This window comes from Chelonia mydas, chromosome 8 (assembly GCF_015237465.2).
Source record: "Chelonia mydas isolate rCheMyd1 chromosome 8, rCheMyd1.pri.v2, whole genome shotgun sequence".
In the NCBI taxonomy this organism is placed as follows: domain Eukaryota; kingdom Metazoa; phylum Chordata; order Testudines; family Cheloniidae; genus Chelonia; species Chelonia mydas.
Window position 1 is genome coordinate 75125288 of NC_057854.1, and position 19286 is coordinate 75144573.

General features: G+C 45.3%; 1 protein-coding gene across 6 annotated transcripts in view; it reads right to left on the reverse strand.

Annotated features, from left to right (window-relative positions):
* Window positions 1–19286, reverse strand: part of LRRC8D (leucine rich repeat containing 8 VRAC subunit D) — a 91303-nt gene that overhangs the window by 33364 nt on the left and 38653 nt on the right. Inside the window, exon 4 of one of the 6 annotated variants that reach the window (XR_006292733.1) lies at window positions 13952–13970. The exons of the other annotated variants lie outside the window; for them this stretch is intronic. The gene's annotated coding sequence lies outside the window, so the exon portion shown is untranslated. Of the gene's footprint in view, window positions 1–13951; window positions 13971–19286 lie in introns of those variants that run through there. 6 annotated transcript variants of the gene reach the window in all.

Sequence of the window (19286 nt, forward strand, 5' to 3'; positions counted from 1 at the left end):
TCAGGGCGAGGGAGTTGCGGGGTGGGACACTTACCTTGGGGTGGGGAGCTCCCCAGTTCCCACCGGCATGGCCCTGCACCTCCTGGCCAATGGGAGCCACGCAGCCGGGGCTTGTGGTGGGAGCAGCGCACTGAGCCCCTGACCCTCCGCCGCCTAGGAGCTGCAGGGACACATGGAACCAGGTAGGGAGCCCCTGCCAGCCCCGCCAATGCCTCCCCCACCCAGCACCAGCGGGGTTCCGAGCCACCTCCCCCAGCATCTGCAACACTCCCAGACCACACCCGCCCCGAGCACCCAGGTCCCCCCACCCAAGTTTTAGTTAGGGTAAGGCAGTAAACAAAAATTCATGGCTCGTGACCTGTCCATGACTTTTACTAAAAATACCCATGACTAAAACATAGCCTTAGGAATAACTTTTACACAGCAGCTACAGGACCTCAACTTTGCAGATGGCATCAACCTGCTGTCCTATACCACAGAGATATGCAAGCTAAAACAAATCATCTCCAGATGTATGCACAGTTAGTAGGGCTGAAAGTCAACACCAAGAAAACTAAACCCATACAACAAGAAAGCCAATCACACTTTCTGGGATTGACATTAAAGAGGTCCTACACTTCACATCTTGGCAGCATCATAAGCAAAAAGGGTGGAAGAGATGAAGGCATTAAAGCCAGAACAACAAAAACCAGACATGCCTTTGCAAACCTAACACCAATATGGAGAAACAGAAACCTTGTCCTCTGAACTAAACTTCAAATATTTAATGCCTTGTAAAGTTTACCTTATTATATGGCATGGAAACATGGAGACTTATCAAGACCTTACCATTTAAGCTCCAAGTTTTATAAACAGCTGCCTTAGACAAATCCTCAATGTCAGATGGACAGAAAAAAATCCAGAGATGAAGAACTCTGCAAGAGGATAAAACAGAAACTGACAGTACAGGACATTATGGAACAAATAAAATAACATAAGACAGGTGTTGGACTGGAATCCCCAGGGCAAGAGGCAAAGGGGTAGACCAAGGACAATTTGGAAACTGCAGCAAGAGACCACCAAAGATGGAAGGCAGTAGTGAAGGCCATACGTTCCACATGGAATAGAGGCATAAGACCTGTAAGTTGTCCTTGGATGAATGGAGGTCAAGTGTGAGATTTCCTCAGCCCTCAGTTTAAGGGAGGATGCAGTTTAATCTTAACAAAGGGACCTTTTCTCCCAAATGTTTCTGAGAAGTTAAGTAAAACAGGTGGGCATGAGAGGACTAGATGAACCATTTCAGTTTGTTTGCAGCCACACTGGTCCGAAGCCAACTCAGACTGAACCAGTCGTTTAAGCAGTTATTACACTCGCTGACAAGATTGATGTTCTGATGATTAAAACACAGCATAGGCTGTTTGAAGTGTTTGTGCTGATGCAAAGTGTTCTATAAATGTACAGGGGGCTTTAACTGGTATAATATCTTTAGTATTAACCAAGTTGTAATGATATAAGCTCACTAGTGCTCCAGTCCTCCAAGGATTCCTACAGCAAGAAGGAAGATAAGAATGTCTACATTAGATAAAACAAGTAGAACCTTTTCCCGCCTCACATCTCCCTCCTCCTGCCACCCCTCCCACCCAAAAGACCCTTTTTTATATATCATGAAGCCACCAAATAAAACCACAGGTTTTTCCCTTTGCAAGTGTGATGGGGTTCCCGGGGTACAACCTGGAACTGGGATACCTCTGTGCCCCCTTAACTCTCCAGCCTGGGCTGTCTCTCACAATGCTTTACAAGTGACAAGCAGCAAACTCCTTCAGGTGCTGTTATCACTAAGTACAACAGCATGTGGAGCCCCACACCCAGTTAGGTTACATAAATGCTCCCAGAGCCAAATCACATAGAGTAAGGCACCAGCAAATCTCCCAAGCCCACAGCCTTGACCCCAGAACTCTACCATCTTGCCCTGGTCAGAAGCCTGACCAGTGTAAGCTTATTACCCAGTCTGCCCCGCCTCAATGTAGAGAGGACCCACCCTAGCCTTTGTACGGTGAGCTGAGATACTTCAAGCAAAACACACTATTTTAAGTAAAATATAAAGCAGATTTATTAACTAAAAAAGATAGATTTTGAGTGATTATAAGTGATTGGTAACTATCTCTGACCTTTTATGCCTAAGAAAAGGTTAGTGCACAGGCTAAATCTGAAACCGTATTAGACTAGGCAGTATTTGGATCAAGCAGTTTTTCTCACCCCACTGGATGTTGCAGGTAAGTTACAGTTCTTAATGCACAGGCTTCCCGTTTAAGCCTGGGTCCAGTCTCCTCAGTTCAAGTCTTTGTCTTCCCTGCATTCCTGGTGCTTCCAGCATAGGTCGGGGAGGAGAAAGGCCAAAACATCATACCACTGTCCCCTATTTTATATCCTCAGTCCATGTGCCTGGAATACACTAGCCCAGATATATCCTGGTGGGCTTTGCTGAGTCATAGAGTTGAGCAATCCCAGATGTGTGATGCTTTCCCAGCTCTCTTACAGCATTGTAAATCCCCTGTTTACAACTCCCCTGCCAATTAATGGTCATTTACAACCCTCGTGGGTGTGGATCACCTCCTTTGTTGTTACTTTGTTGAGAAAACTGAGTAATTTTATTATGACAAACTTACAGCATATTTCAGCAACAACCGTATAGCAAAATATCATAATTTGATGCACACTAACGATATACATATTTTGACAGAACAATGGGTTTCAACAGATCATGACCTTTCATATGATATCTTACATGGCATGCTTTGTATGAAATATATCCTAATTATATGATGGGGTGAATACAGGGGTTCCAGGATGCTGTTTTGAGGTACAGAGTGCCACAGCAAGTTACTCTTGGTGTAAAACTTTCCCTATTACTTTTATTCAGGGTCTTTCAAACTGTTGTCCTGCACCAAACACATCACATTGTCATCTGCGGTAAACGATCTTGCAACTGGAGGGAGAAGACAAATCTTAGCTATCACCAAATTTTTATTATTCATTTCCATATTGTTAAAATGATGCAAAAGGTTACTATGACTTGCACAAGCAAAACCAAAAAGTAATAAGTAGTAGATATTCTCTGTGACATTACTAAAGAGATGCTAAAAGTTAATTTACACTATATAAAAGTATAAACTCTCCCTGCAGCAGAAGGTTGATATATGCAAAGTAACATATAGTTATTCTTCAGTTACTGCCCCAACTGACTGACCCCCTCCTCCTCTGGGCTTTGTCCCTTTCCCGGGCCAGGAGGTCACCTGATTCCTTTGTTCTCCAACCCTTTAGCTATCACCTTGCAGGGGGGAAGGGCCCAGGCCATCAGCTGCCAGGAGACAAGAGTGTCAGCCATTTATGTACACTGGCCCTTTGCTCTGCAACAATTACACCCCCTTATCCCACCGCTACCACCATGTCAAGCTTCCTTCCCCACTCTGAACTCTAGGGTACAGATGTGGGGACCTGCATGAAAGACCCCCTAAGCTTATTTTTATCAGCTTAGGTTAAAAACTTCCCCAAGGTACAAACTTTGCCTTGTCTTGAACAGTATGCTGCCACCACTAAGCGATTTAAACAAAGAACAGGGAAAGAGACCACTTGGAGACGTCTTCCCCCGAAATATTCCCCCCCAAGGCCTACACCCCCTTTCCTGGGGAAGGCTTGATAATAATATCCTCACCAATTGGTACAGGTGAACACAGACCCAAACCCTTGGATCTTAAGAACAATGAAAAAGCAATCAGGTTCTTAAAAGAAGAATTTTATTTAAAGAAAAGGTAAAAGAATCACCTCTATAAAATCAGGATGGTAAATACCTTACAGGGTAACCAGATTCAAAACATAGAGAATCCCTCTAGGCAAAACTTTAAGTTACAAAAAGACACAAAAACAGGAATACACATTCCTTCCAGCACAACGAATTTTACAAGCCAAAAAACAAAAGGAAATCTAAAGCATTTTCTAGCTAGATTACTTACTAACTTTACAGGAGTTGGAAGGTTTGCATCCTTGATCTGTTCCCGGCAAAGGTATCACACAGACAGCAAAAACCCTTTGTCCCCCCTTCCAGATCTGAAAGAATCTTGTCCCCTCATTGGCCATTTTGGGTAAGGTGCCAGAGGGGTTACCTTAGCTTCTTAACCCTTTACAGGTGAAAGGATTTTGCCTCTGGTCAGGAGGGATTTCATAGCACTGTATACAGAAAGGTGGTTACCCACATTAAAGCGCTGCTGTGGCAGTGCTTCAACATCGGCTGTGTAGACGTACCCTAAGAATGAAATACATTATATTGAAGATCTTGTTTGTTTTGTCATAGTGTTCAAATTAAGAGAAAAATTACAAGGAGAAAATTGAGTAGTTTTATTATGACAAGTAAATACCAGGAACAGAGCTTCCTCAGTATTACATTTCTAAAGTTAGTTTATACTGGCTCAGATCCATAAACCATCTGTTCCTATATCCTCTCTTTAACATTAGCCTGTGCCAGATGTTTCAGAGGAATGTGCAAGAAGTTCTGTAATAGACAATTATGGAAAAACCTTCCCAACAGGGTCAGTTTCTTCCTAACCCTACAAGTGATTTTAAGCCCTGAAGCACAAAGGTTAAATATCCTTTTTTATGCTATCTAACAGAACTGTAGAATTTCTCATCCATTCAAATGTCTAATCCTTTTCTGAATCCTACTAAGCTCTTGACCTCAATGTTAATCTTGTGGTAGTGAACTCCCAAGGTTAATTTTGCATTATGTAAAAAAAAAATATATATATATATATATATATATGTTTATTTCAATTTTACGTTGGTTGCTTTTCAGGGTATGTCTATACTGCATAGCAAACCCAGGCTCAGACTCAGGTTTAAGCCGAAGTACCTCTACATCAAACACACACATCTGATTTGGGCCCACAGACCCACCCAGGGGTATGGGTCCAAGTCCTGCTATGCTGCAGGTTCAAGCCCAGGCATTTGCAGTGCGGATGGAGCTCAAGCCTGGGTTACCAGACTCATGTCCGAACAGTCCATTAATGCAAACCAACAATCTTTTGAGCCTGTGTTTCCCAGCCCATCCATCCCAAAGCTTCTTACTCAATTCCCAGCAACCTGAAGCAACTTCCTGTTTCATACACAGCTGCTCAGCGTTTAACCCTTCATTTCCACAGACTGATCAACACAGTTAATCCTCATGTGTGTTAGCTATGGCCAGCACTAATAAGAAATCCTGCATCAAAAGTGCTACTGGCTGGCCACAGGAACAGATTCTGGTTAATCTCTGGTGCATGCCAAGCAAGACATTTGACTTCAACAAGAGCACAAGAAATGATCATGTCTACAAATCTATATCGAGCAGCTGGTGGCATCAGGAATCAACCACACTGGAGTTCAATGCAAAGAGTGAATTAAACGGCTCAAGACAGACTACAACAAAGTCAAAGATGCTAACAGCACCTCTGAGAGCTCCCCATCTGTTTATCTCTTTTGCAAGAAATTCAACTGGATGCTAAGGACTTCAGCAAGCACTGAGCCCACCATGGCACAGGACAATCTGCAGAGCAGGGATGGTACCCTGATAACCCCATAGTCACATGCTTCACTGGAGAAGAGCCAGCAATTGCTGGATGAAGTTAATGAAGTGACTCTGGTGCTAATGCCAGTCCCTGAAAAGGCTACCCTGCCAAAGCAGCAAAAACACATCCCGGGTCCATATTCGAAGGAGGACCTGTTTGGAAATAGCCCTGGAGAGCAGCCCACAGCACAACCCAGAGCAGAAGAAATCTGGAGCCGTAGCCTGGTATGTTTCTGCCATCATGTTTGTTATTAATATATGAATGGGAGGAGTTTCTAGCTTCTGGCCCTCAGAAATGGTTAATACAAGCCAGGAGTTGTAGCGTACTTCCACTCAGGGCAGAACCCATGCCAGTTCCCTAGCACCTCCCCTCCCTTCCCCCAACACCACGTGGGATACAAAATGAACACTGGGAGCTGAGAGGAAAAAGTTAAACAAGCAATTATGAAATTTTTACTAGATACTCACTGATTGTTAAAAAGGTGGGTTGGGACACTAAAATTATGAGCCTCACATACCCAACCTTGCTAATACAGTATACCTGACAAGTCAGACACACTGCTCTGTCCCAGTGTTGGTGTATTTGGTCCACAGGTTATTGCACCACTCCCGAGGGGCTGGATCGATTCCCGGCCCTGGGACCGGCCCTGGAGGCTCAGCCTGGCAGACACATTCACCTCCCAGCAGGGCCAGGAGGCAGGGGGTGGGGGAATGGGTCTGTGGAGAGTATGGGGGGGAGGTGCTGGGCTGTGAAGGAGTGGGGAGGATGTGTGTGTGTTGGGCACTAGGGAGTGGGGGTTCTGTGGGGGGTGCTGAGCAGCTGTGGTGGGGCTGTGGGCAGGGGTGGTGTTGTGCAGAGTGCTGTGCATTTTTGGATGGGTCTGGGGGGGGCACTGGGCATAGTAGGTCCTGGGGGGCTCTGGCCATAGGGAGTCGGGGGGCGTTGGGCAGGGGGGCTGCGTGGCTTGGCTTGGGCTTGCCCCTGAGGGACCACTGTGCATCTGGCAACTGCCGGTTTGTAAATAGTGCCCTCACATTGGGCAGAGTGGGGCTTCCCCTGCCATGCCCCATTGCCTCTGGCTGGCTCCTCAGTCCAGAGACTGACTTCCCTGCACCATGCTCCATTGCCTCCATGGGGGCCCACAAATATGTTTGGATCTGGGCCCACAAAAGGTTAATCTGGCCCTGGAAAGGACTGTAAAACCATAGCTGGTAACAGACCCCCTCATATGAACCCCCTTCCCTCTCCGCTCTGGGAAAAATGGTGGGGGAATATAAATAACTTTAATTGAATTTGTATATGTATCTTCCTATGATGTGTGATGGTTCTCAGTACTACTCCAAAGGATGTCTGAACTGGCCAGTGGTTTTTGTATGAATATAGTAAGACGCAGTGATTAGAAATATCATCTTTTGACCTTGAATTGATGCAGGCCCTTTGAAAGAGTAGAAATGTAATTTTTTATCATGGCCAGATAATAACGTGCTCTTTCATGTTCCTTTCCGTGCTCTTCCACTTCTGCATGGCACACACAAGGGTCCAGAAGCCTGGGGGAAGGAGCCTCTTCAATTACAGGCATGGAGGGGGAAAAAAAGTTAGAGATAAGTCCGTGGGGGATACTTCTGAGAAAGCCAATGAGCAGATGAAGTACCAGAGTGATCAGGATGCAAGAAAGGTGGAAAGAGAAAAAGTACACAGAGATTGGCAGCCCGGTTCTTGCAAAGCATGACCGCAGGTCAAGGGAGAAAGACAGAGTGCTACAGAAGCAACTGTTTGAGCGGTTGCTTTTGCTTATGGTCACCAGACTGCAGGCTCCAGCACCACTTCCACAGACACCTTCAGCTCCTGCTCCGGCCCCAATCCCTAAGGCCCCTCACCCACCACCCTATCATGTACTGCATACTACACAGCCTTTGGACAATTCAGGGGTAAGCTGGATCATATCACAGGCAATGAACACTAGTACATGGTCAAATGTACCCTGTGCATTTCTCTACTCCAGTCTAGCTGCAAAATGCACCAGACAGGCCATTACAAACAAAAGGGAATAGATAAACTGCTTCAGTGGTAATATACATAGTTGGAGTGATTTGCACTGTTGTCCGTTTCATATTTTAACATGCACTGTTCACTTATTTTGCACTGATTTTGATTATTGTGTAGTACATGGTTTTTACATTGCCACTTTGTATTTAAATAAATGTTTAAAATAAAAAAAGATGAATTTGCACAAGAGGCTTCATTAGCAAATTTTATTACATTTAATGAAGTCGGAACTTCATCACAGCAATCCGTAAACTTTGGGTTGAAGTACATGGCCAGTGTCGGTACAAATAATAAAAAATTTCAACACATTTCATCATAATAATCCATTTGCTGTGGGTTGAAGTACATGGCCAGTTTTTATAAAATGCATAAAAAGTTCCATACATTTCAGCATAGTCAGCATGGAGGAACATTAGCATTGTCCACAAAATTCAAAATACAAATTCATAAAAATGATCTCCCAGAGCTGCCTCATAGCTGGAAACAGCACAATTACAAACTCTATTTAATTCCCTCCATGCCTGGGACTGTGCAAACCTATTATGTAGGAAAACAAAAGCATCCCTGTTTTCCGTTGCACATGTGGATCCAGCCCCAGACTTGCCAACTCCAAACTGGCTAGCTGTGGACCTGTAGCAATCCAGGGTAGCTTCCAGCTGGTTATAAGCAACCAGTTTCTGGGCCAGCACAACTGCCCTCAGGCATGTGTCCTGATGCTGGAGCATGAGAACAAGCTGATCACAAGCGTCTGGGAACATCTGCTTCTTCTTGCAAAAGTTCTGGAACCACTGCTGGTCATCCCAAGGTCCACATGAATATGTGGTCCCACCAGCTTGTGATTGTGGCCCTGCTGCAGAAGTGCTGCTGTACATATGGGGAATGTGCGATTTTGGCAACAGCCATAAGCCGCATTAGCTGGGTTGCAGCTACTATGTCAGTAACACCTCCAAGAGGCGCTTTTGGTAGGACAAATACCACCACCAAAATGTCCACCAGGCTCCCACGGATGCTCTGCCTGATTCTAAAATAGGAGCAAAAGAGTGAGCTGGAGAAGTTCTTCCTGGGTTGGGATCCATATTGATAACTCTGGTGGTGGGGACATGCAGACTCAAAAACGGCTTGGCTGAATGCACTGGCAGGCTCAAACCACTTCTGGTCAAGTCCCACGGGATGGATGGACGGACGGACAGACAAGTTACCCACAATACAAACGAATCAAGTCCTAGAGTGGCCACAGTACCAAAGATATTAAGAATCCTGGGACATGCCCCAGAAATAATGAAGTCTGACTCAGATGTGCATAGAGTAGAGTGGATGTGCTGGCATGTGTGAGAGACTCGAATAACAATGCAGTGTGGATGCTCAAACATGAGCTTCAAAAGAACAGGTCTGAAGGTGCAGTTCACATAGACTTGGGTTTACTATGCAGTGTAGACATACGCTCAGTTTCATCAGCATCTCTTTATTCCTGTTTTTAAAAAAAGTGATAAATGGGAACACCTGATTCACCGTCTCTTTACCACAGTTCAGAGTAGGGCTTCCAGCTCCTCAGCAGTCACCTCTCTCGGGCAGAGATCCGCATCTCTCTCCCTTCTGACCAGGGTATTTCCAGACTGCACAGCTCCCTGTCTTCACTGTGTATTTCTCAGCACTGACAGGTTGCCCCAGGACACCTGGTGCTTTCTCTTCAGAGACAGTTAACAGGTGTAATTGCTACAACTACAAGGTAAAACACAGCACTTCCTAGGCAAGCCTGCTTTATTCTTAAGGTACAAAAGCATTACAGAGAAAACTTACTCAAAGCAATAAAAGAACCTAACATACACACACTAATAAACTTTCCAAAATTAATCCCAACCCTAACATGGACTCTGGCAGGAGCAGTCCTTTAAACCCCCACCCAAGGGGATTCTTGTGGTTACCAGTTCGTCACAGCTTCAGCTCAGAACAAGCACTCACAGTCCTTCGATCCCTACCCTAAGGATTGGGGCCCTCCATGGACCATGGGTCTGGTCCGTTTGCTGAATCAGGAAAAAGACCCTGGGCCAGTTTAAAACCTAAAACCCTTTCTTTTTCTGTTGATTCTTGGAGAATCCAATCTGAACTAGTATATGTGTACCTGTCCAGCGGGGTGGATTCAAAGGGTTGGTAACAGAAGAAATACATTCGCATCCCCGCTCCCTACTAGAGAAGGTACATTCAATGCCACAGTAACACATACACAATTGCATTTTTAATACAATGAACTGCAAAGATATTAACCCTAATTCAATAAGGTTTTAACTTAGTTCAATAAAGTTTATCTTAATCCCATGAGGTTTGTTCAGGATATTTTCAGTCTGTCACACATGCCTCTATCGTATCCAGTCTTAGCTGTCCTGGTTTACACTCACGGCCGGTGTAACCACTAGGCCAACTAGGTGGCCACCTAGGGCGCCAAGATTTGAGGGCGCCAAAAAGCGGTGCCCAAAATTCTGGGGTGCTCGCCCGGCGCCGGCTAATGTGTAACCCTCTTCCCACCGCTGTGTGAGGGGTCGCTGTGGCTTTGATGGACTTTGATGGGAAGTGATGTCACTCCTCCTCCAGCCACCGCCTGGCCCTGGGCATGGGCCCTCTTGTGCTCGTCCCCCTGGCCTTGGGGCTCCTGCTGCTGCCGCCGCCCAGTGGGTCCCCAGCTGCTCTGCTGGGCCTTGGCTGAGTCCTGCTGCTCAGGCTGCTCCATGTGCTGCTGCCCCGATATGCTCTCCCCATGAGTAGCCGCCACTCTCCCACAGCCAGCCCTTGCCGCACCCCCTGCCCTGCCTGCACCCAACCCCTGCCGCACCCCCTGCCTTGCCTGCACCCAACCCCTGCCACACCCCCTGCCCAAAGCCAGCCTGTCTCCATTCAGCCCCTTCTGCACCCCCCTGCTCTGCCTGCACCCAACCCCTGCCGCACCCCCTGCCCTGCCCGCACCCAACCCCTGCTGCACCCCCTGCCCTGCCTGCACCCAACCCCTGCCGCACCCCCTGCCCAAAGCCAGCCTGTCTCCATCCAGCCCCTTCTGCACCCCCCTGCCCTGCCCACACCAGCCCCGCACCCCCTGCCCTGCCTGCGGCCATCCCCTGCCCGAAGCCAGCCCTTCACCCCCTTGTCTCCAGCCAGCCCCTGCCGCACCCCCCTGCCCAAAGCCAGCCAGCCCCACACCCCCCCGTCTCCAGCCAACCTCGCACCCCCTGCCCTGCCCGAAGCCAGCCAGCCCCACACCCTGTCAGGTTATTCATTTATTTTCATTAAATATGTAGACTAAATAATGAAATTAATAAATTTTCAAGCCGAATGTGTATTAATTCTAATGAACAATGACACATTATGCAGTATTCATTTTTGAAAGTTTATAATAAGCGATGCTCCGGGGGGAGGGGGGGAGCAAGGTGGAAGTTTCGCCTAGGGCGCAAAATATCCTTGCACCAGCCCTGTTTACACTAAACCATCCCAGTCTTTAAAATTGATCAGATGAGATGTATTGTACCTGTGCTGTAACTGTTCTGTACATAAAAATAGAGTTAGCAGCCTTCAGTGTCTATGAGTGTATCTTTCAAAGAGCAATAAACTCACTACGCATAATTCTACACAGCAATTAAGAAAAACGTAACAGCCTTGCAGAAGTGGGGGGCCCTGTCAGTAATTTAATGCCAAGTGTAAGCGAACAAGGTAGCTATTAATGTGTAAGAGCTATTAACAGTGTTCTATATGAACTCAGAGATACAAACGTGTACACACAAACACACACACAGACACACACACCCCCTACTACTGAATCTACACAGGTGGGCCCTTCCACCTATGAACAGCCCTAAGTCAGTGGCACCTCAGAAGGCACCCAGTTGCAGGATCAAGACCAGAAGTATGTTGTACAAGTTAGTCCCTTTTGTTGAACTTCAGTGAACTTAGAAAAACGTGCTGGCTCAACACAGTCTGGTACTTGCTGTTCATCAGGAACTCTGCAACTTTTGTGGGGCGGGGAGGGGGAGCACAGTCTTAGAGGATTAAGGGAAATGAACAAAGAAAATCAATATACAATATTTTAGCCATTCAGTTCTCACTTTTAAAAACATTTGTTGGGGATGGGGAGGACAGGCTAGGTTTTTTTGTTAATAGATTAAGAGTAAATTTACAGTCATATCCCTGTGTCTCATATGGCACATTACACCTAAATTATGAGACAGGGATCCAGAATTACTAATCTGTTTGCCTACATCTAGTCCAAGGTATACAGTGCTCCTTGCCTAATTTTACACTGTCCCTGCTTTTCAGGTTTTAAAGTGCCACAGATTGTGTTATGTGCTTGAAAAAAAAACAATTGTAGAAGTCGTCAGGGGAAAGCTGGGTAGCTAAGGCCCTTAGGACCTAGGAACCATGGGAGATGTTGTTTGACTCGTTAATTTTTTTCAACATATCCAGAAGGCTGTCGGTCCTATCGGGGATGATCCACTGAGCCCTAATTACGGGGGACAACAGAAAAAAACAAGGACAGGACAGGTGTGAAAGCCAAAGGCTCAAAAATACAGGATGGGAAGAATCTGCTTTAGGAGAAGAGATTATGAAGGGTCTGAATTTCTTGTTCGTAGCCCAGCAAACCTTGAAAGCAATGGATTGCTCTGCTGCACTCCATCCTAATATTTGCCCTATATCCAACTATGAAAGATTAAGCACATTAACCTGATGTTTGTGCTACAATGATCAATAGTGACATAGTTAATGTTGACATTTATAGTTCAGAGTCAACTCACTGGGACAAATAGATCAGTTCACACCCTTCTCAGTGCTATCCTTTCAAGGCAGTTTGATGCTATAGGCAGATATCAACACATAGGTCCATCAACACAGACTATTCCAAAAGGTTTTCTTCACAACCACAACAGGTTAGAAATTAAAAAAATAAAATAAAAAATAAACTAAGTGAAAGCCTAAATTCTGGTGAGTACTTGGGCAACTTAATAATGTACAATTTATGTGATCACAAGTTCACATTGTATACTGATCCCAGTTTACAGCTGCAGCAAAAAAACAATTTCAACAGTTGAGATGTTTTAGCAACACCAGGAATCATACAAGAGAGGAGATGGAAACAAGAATTTTATATTGGATTCCACAAAGCAATTGGACTTAATTAAATATTTAATGTCTCCTTGAAATCTAAAGTAGTGATCAACAGAACACGTCCCGGAGGGCAGAAGTGAGCAGGCTACTTATATGGTGCGGCTCCTCCATGTTGTTTCATTGCAAAAGAAAGCCTGGAGGCTTGTAAAAGCAGCTGGAACCAAGGAGCAGCAGCCTGTGTCTCTGCCTCTGCTACAGGCCACTGCCACACAACCAGAGACACTGTGGTTAATGTTTTTCCAGAGAGAATCACAGACTTCTGACTTTAAAGTCCTTTGGGAAATGTATGACTTTCCTCTTACTTTTCCATGTATGCAACTGCTGTAGCATCCACAGGAATACAGACTGACAGAGACTGGGGACCGGGCTGGAGGGCGGGGTGTGTGTGAAAAGAATTCCATGAGACAATTAAAATGTGGTCTGTATTATGAAGAAGTTCACTACAGCAACTAGCTGCCCCAAATTGAAGATGCTCTTTCACTTCCCCTTGCCTCAAGCATATTCTGAACACGTAAACAACTCCAGTGTATGCACAAATCAAGTCTAGGCTAATCAGTGAAAACTGCATCACAAAGGAAACTACAGAAACTAATACACCAGTTATCTTAATAATTCCTCTGAGAGGGATATTAACTAATCAACTGCAAGTCAACTGATATTAACAGAGAAGCAAGCAGTTTTACAAAAAGTGAACTCAAAAATGCTGAAGGGAAACAGTTATAAAAATAACATTCTGAACTAATTTTCCATTTGGCTTTACCACCATGATAACGGAAACACTGTGCAACTGCGTTAGTTTTTACAGGAGTGGGAGGGAAGAAAGTAAGTATTTGAAAATTAGGTCAGGCTCAACAGAATCTCAGCATTTCTTGGTTCATGGAGCCACCACCATGGGAGCAACATGCTCATGCCAACATCGGGAAGCCCATGTGAACTGTTTTCAGTTCCAATTACATTTTTATCAAGTGAGACCTAAGCAGTTGTCACCTATTCAGAGATGTGAATGGTGGTCCAGACTCCACAGAAAGCTTCCCCTTTACTTCCTTCCAAACAGACCAGGGGCCAAGTAAATTATCCCACTGAGATCTGCTCACAGAAGGGATATTCTACGTGCAGATCTACTCATTTTATCATGGAAGGGGGAATCCAGCCACCTCCACAGCACCATTGTGGGATCCACAAAGAGTTCTCCACAGGACCAGGAATCTATGCATAGGGAGAATAAAGGGCTGGTGGGAAGGCAGGGACAGGAGAAGACATAAATCATCCCTCTCTGTACCCACCAGGAATCCAACGATGATCCCATAGGACAAAAGATAAATACAGCCTTGAGATGCATTTACTTTTGCTCAGAGCCCTCTGCACAATGGATCCCCTTTTTAGGGCAGTTCCAGGGGCACAAGGAGGCAAAAGGGAAACCCTGAAATAGCGACTACAGTCGAGGCAACTGTCAGGCATGAGTAGCCAAGAGCTAGCATGACACAGAGCTTCCTAGTGGCATTTCCACCTGCACAGCACACCCACACAGATTTTCACAACTGGGGTGCAATGCAAGGGCGTCTGAGCCTTCCCAAAAGTAGGAGACATGGGGCCAGAAGCCCCCACCCGAGGCCCCTCCTCATCCCCCAAAGGCCCCACCCCGACCAAGCTCTGTTCCCCCACTCAGGGTGGGAGTGAGCCCGAAATCAGCCCCCTGCCTTGGTCCCCACCCCAGGGCTCACCACCCAGGGCAGGTGGAGGGACCCAGGCTCCCCACAGCTGCCCATGCAGCTCCAGCCAGGGGACAGGGCCTCAGAGCCACAGCCTGGCCATGATAAGGGCCACGGTGGACCTGCCACCTGCCTGCAGTTCGGGGGGCCCGCCGAGAGACGTCCCTGGCCCGCGTCCCCACCCCGAGTCCCCGACCCAGGGCAGGTGGCGGATACGCAGCCCCCCACAGCTGCCCAAGCCTGATTCTTACCATGGCCGGCCTGCAGCTCCTGGTACAGCCAGGTTGGGGAGAGCCGCGTGGGCAGCTGTGGCGAGCTGCCACAGAGTCATGGACCCTCCACCTGACCCGGGCTGGGCAGGGAGCCCAGGGAGTGGGGACACAGGCCGTGTCTGCTCTCAGCTCCCCAGCACAGCAGGGAGGTGGATGGTCTGCACAGCTCCCACAACTACCTGGGCTCCCCACTGGCCTGGCCGGGGGGTGGGACCTCATGGAGAAGAGGAGGGGAAGGGGGCAGGGTCCACCCTGGCGAAAAGTGGATGGACCAAGCCCATCCACTTTCAAGAAGTGGGAAGGCCCTGGTCCCCTCCTTTTCTGGCACCACTGGTGCAATGCAGCTCCTTTCTTCTGCCCACACCTACACAAATCAAGTGGAGTGGGGGGAAATCAACATCACACATCAGCCTGACTCACCCGAGCACCCTGCTTTGGCTTATGTTATGTACTCTGATTCAACAGTCTCCCCCTGCAGACCCAATTCCCTTTTTCCACCAGGGTAAATCACACTGCCCCAGTCATCAACCTGCCCCTCCCAAGCTGACTTCCACAGACGAATATCCCATGGTCTGATCTTCCACCAAGGAAAGTTTGGTTTCTTGGGGTGGCAGGCTGGCCATCTCTTCCACCAAATGAGTTTCTTTCTCCATCTCCCAACAAAGGCTTTGAGAGAGGTTTCATTCCTTTCTCTGCAGACTCTACTTATTGAGCACCCAGCACGTGCTGTTTACCTGATGGAGCGGAGCTAAAATGCATGATCCATAAGTGCTGGGTTCAAGTAGGAGATTTCAGTTTCCCCACAGCTAAAATTTGCTTGTACAAAAAGTGGGAAAGACATTTGCTGTCCTCAGTTTCATTTCATACAAGTGCCAAAAAAAAAGGGCACAAAATTAAAAAGGAACAGCCAAGATTAATTTTATATTTTATTAAAGGAGTGATATTATGGCTTTTACACAGCCATCCTGATTTTGACTGTTTTTCGGTTTACAATGATCCTGCATGCTCTCTCCCTTTCTGTTAACACTATCCATAACTGTAGTTCAGCACTACAGCTAAAGAATTCATGCTACACAGCACTTAAATCTAAAATTGTGATCTAAGGTAAATTAAAGGTTAAAGTATGCCAAAATGCACCTCTGTCCCTGAACCAGAAGATTTAGATAACTTCTTACAAGTTTTGGCCTCAAGGAGCACAAGGCTCTGCTGATGCCGCCCTGCACAAACAGCAAAATGGGATGCCATAAATACAAACATCACAAGGCCATAACTACATCACAGTGCCAAATACTTGAGAGCCACCTCCTTTTATCATGAAACTAGCCCAGCCATAATTTAATTTGTGAGTTTGTGTCTCAGGGGCAATTTAAGTAGAAAATGTAAACTTCATGTTTAATTACAGAATTTCCCTTTACAATGTCAGGATGACGAGCAACCCCATATTAAAACCGTTACAAATGTTCACTCCCCTTTTACCTCCAGGCTTAAAAACGCAAGAAATGTAAAACATTGGCATTTTCCAGATTGTCAGCCAAACGAACGTTTGAGAGAAAAAGTGCTTGAGTGTATGTGCGTGATATACCCTACCCACCCCACCCACCCACAGAGTTAATGGTTTAAACAGCTTGTCCATATGCCAGCTACAGCCAGAAAGTAATGAGGGGTTAAAGACTGAAGTATAATGAACCATGTAAATCAGTGCCTCTCAAGCTATCTGATGTGGGGGACCAGCAATTTTTTTTCCAATGTGTGTGCAGACCAGCAGCCGATGGCTTGTGGACCACCACCACTTTGAGTAGCACTGATCTAAATCACATGAAAACAACAGTCTCAGACTTTAAGGCCAGAAGGCACCATCGTGATCATCTAGTCTGACCTCCTGCACATTGCAGGCCACAGAACCTCACCCACCCACCCACTCCTGTAATAGCTCCCTAACCTTTGGTTGAGTTACTGAAGTCCTCAAATCATGATTTAAAATTTCCAAGTTACAGAGAATCCACCTTTTACTCTAACCAGCAAGTGATCCGTGCCCCAAGCTGCAGAGGATGGTGAAAACCTCTCAGGGTCTCTGCCAATCTGATCTGGGGAAAATTCCTTCCCAACCCCAAACATGGTGATTAGTTAGACGCTCAGCATGTCAGCGAGACCCATCAGCCAGACACTTGGGAAAGAATTCACTGTAGTAACTCAGAGCCCTCCCTATCTATTGTCCCATCTTCGGCCACACTGGAGATATTTGCTACTAGCAGTCGCAGGTGGGCCACATGTCCTTGTAGAGCAATCTCATCATACCATCTCCTCCATAAACTTATCAAGCTCAGTGTTGAAACCAGTTAGATTTTTTGCCCCCACTGATCCCCTTGGAAGGCGGTTCTAGAACTTCACTCCTCTGATGGTTAGAAACCTTAATCTAATTTCAAGCCTAAAATAAAATGAAAATAATGGCAATACTCAGCTATTTAAGAGTGCTGTAATGTCTTCAAAGCACTGTAAACATTGTGCCCAACATTTATGTCCCTATAAATAACACCTAAACAAATGCAGAGAGGAAGCAGTGTTTGCGGTTTAGGGAGAGACATCAAAATAAACATGTCAGTGTCACTCAGAGTAAACTATATGTGAGGACCTGAGGATAATTTCAATGCTTAAATTTGGGACACATCATAAGGGAAGGATTTTTTTTTTTTTTACACATTAATTATTAATTAATCTTTTCATCCGTCTTACCTCCTGTGATGAGTCACTCACTCTCATTGCTAAAGTTAAAGTTGTATAAAAGGGTTATAGTTCAACTAGCATACGACCATGTAATCTGTAATATTTAACCCAGGATGACAAAGGCATCTTAAATGTTTTTCTTAATAAAATTCTGTTTTACCAGTGAACTCTAAGAGAAATTATAATTAGCTATATATCAAAGCAACACTTGGGATCTATATATTTTTAATAGCAGCAAGAGGAGATAAAACTTTCATCTCTAACAGTCATTCATAATAAAACCACCCATAAGGTAGACAGTTCTGATGATGCTACAGGCCTCGGGCAAAGAATATTTTTTGTTCATGTCACCAGATCTTCTTAATTACAGACTCCGTTTACAAACAATGAAAAGGCCTGATCCTGTTATCCTCACACAGACAATTCCTATTAACGTCAAAGGATTTAACTTTAAGCATGCACTCCTTGTAGGTGTTGGTTTATAGAGACTGAAAAACTAACAGTCTGATCCTGCAGCCCATACGTAGTTGAACAGGGCTTTCAGAGTCTACAGGACTATTTGCATGAATTAAGCTGCAGAATTGGAGCCTAATTTTGGATTCCTACGAAAGCAGTTTGCTCCTTTCCTGCACTAAAATTATTTCAGAATGATGGAACACATTTGCATATCTCCCACCCACACTCTTTTCTTATTTTGTCAACAGTGACAGAAAACCATACAAGACACCTACAAGCCAGGGGTAGACACAAAAGAGGAGGATGGAGGACTTCACCAACAAGCTCCAGAGGAAACACCCAGATTGAAGTCCACCTACTGCTGCCAACAGCTGCTAGCAGGGATCTGCAATTTCTACCTGGACACAGTCATCTTTCCTAGCCTCCAGCTTTTAAGTGTCAAATATGAAACTCATCAGGGAGCTATCACTGCATTATCTTTCACGTCGGTGGACATTTGGAAAGTTATGTTCACAACCGCACATGCGAGGATTTTTATTTAAATGAAAGCTTAACTTCTGCCAGAAGTGACTGTAGGTCCCCTCCCTCACTTGCCATGACAAACTTCCCACTTGGCCCAAAAGAAAGAGACAGGAAATGGAGTGGTCAAGCTCTGTATTGAAGTTTAAAGACTAAAATTATAGGTTTTGATATCAAAAGGTTACTGCCAATCACAGGTATTTACATTTCACTCAGGGGATGAGGTGTTATCAAACTGTAATTGTTTGATAACATCTGATTAGGTGTTATCAAACCGTGAAAGTACATTTAAAGTGATTTTAAAACCCAGTATTGGAATACTAGTTAAATAATTTAAGATGTGCTATATTAAGAATGGGCACATAGGCACAAGGGGGGTAAAAAAAGGATCAAAGCAATACAAAGTTGAAGCCCTGCTCTTATTTTTCTTTCCCAGCCCTCCTCTTGAAGCTCTCTCCCAACAGTCCAAGCTCCACCACCACCCTACAGCCTCCCCTAAATCACTGCAGCTCAGACATACAGATGCAACTTGATAAGGTCAATTAACCAGTGACTCAGGTGATTATCAAATATTTTGCAAATTTGTGCAAGACAATGCACCGGAGAGGCTGAAAACAAGCCCAGAAGAGTCAAACTTTCAAAAAATAAATAAATATGAAAACCATCAATACCAACAAAATAAAACCCCAACATGATATACTTTTCAGAATAAATAGCTGTACAAAAGTGTCCATGCACCATGGTTCACGTTATAAACAGTGGCACAATTAGAAAGGAACAAAGCAACCAAAAATTAACACACTTGAGAATATATCAAATGAGTCTGAGTATAAAAAAAGATTAGA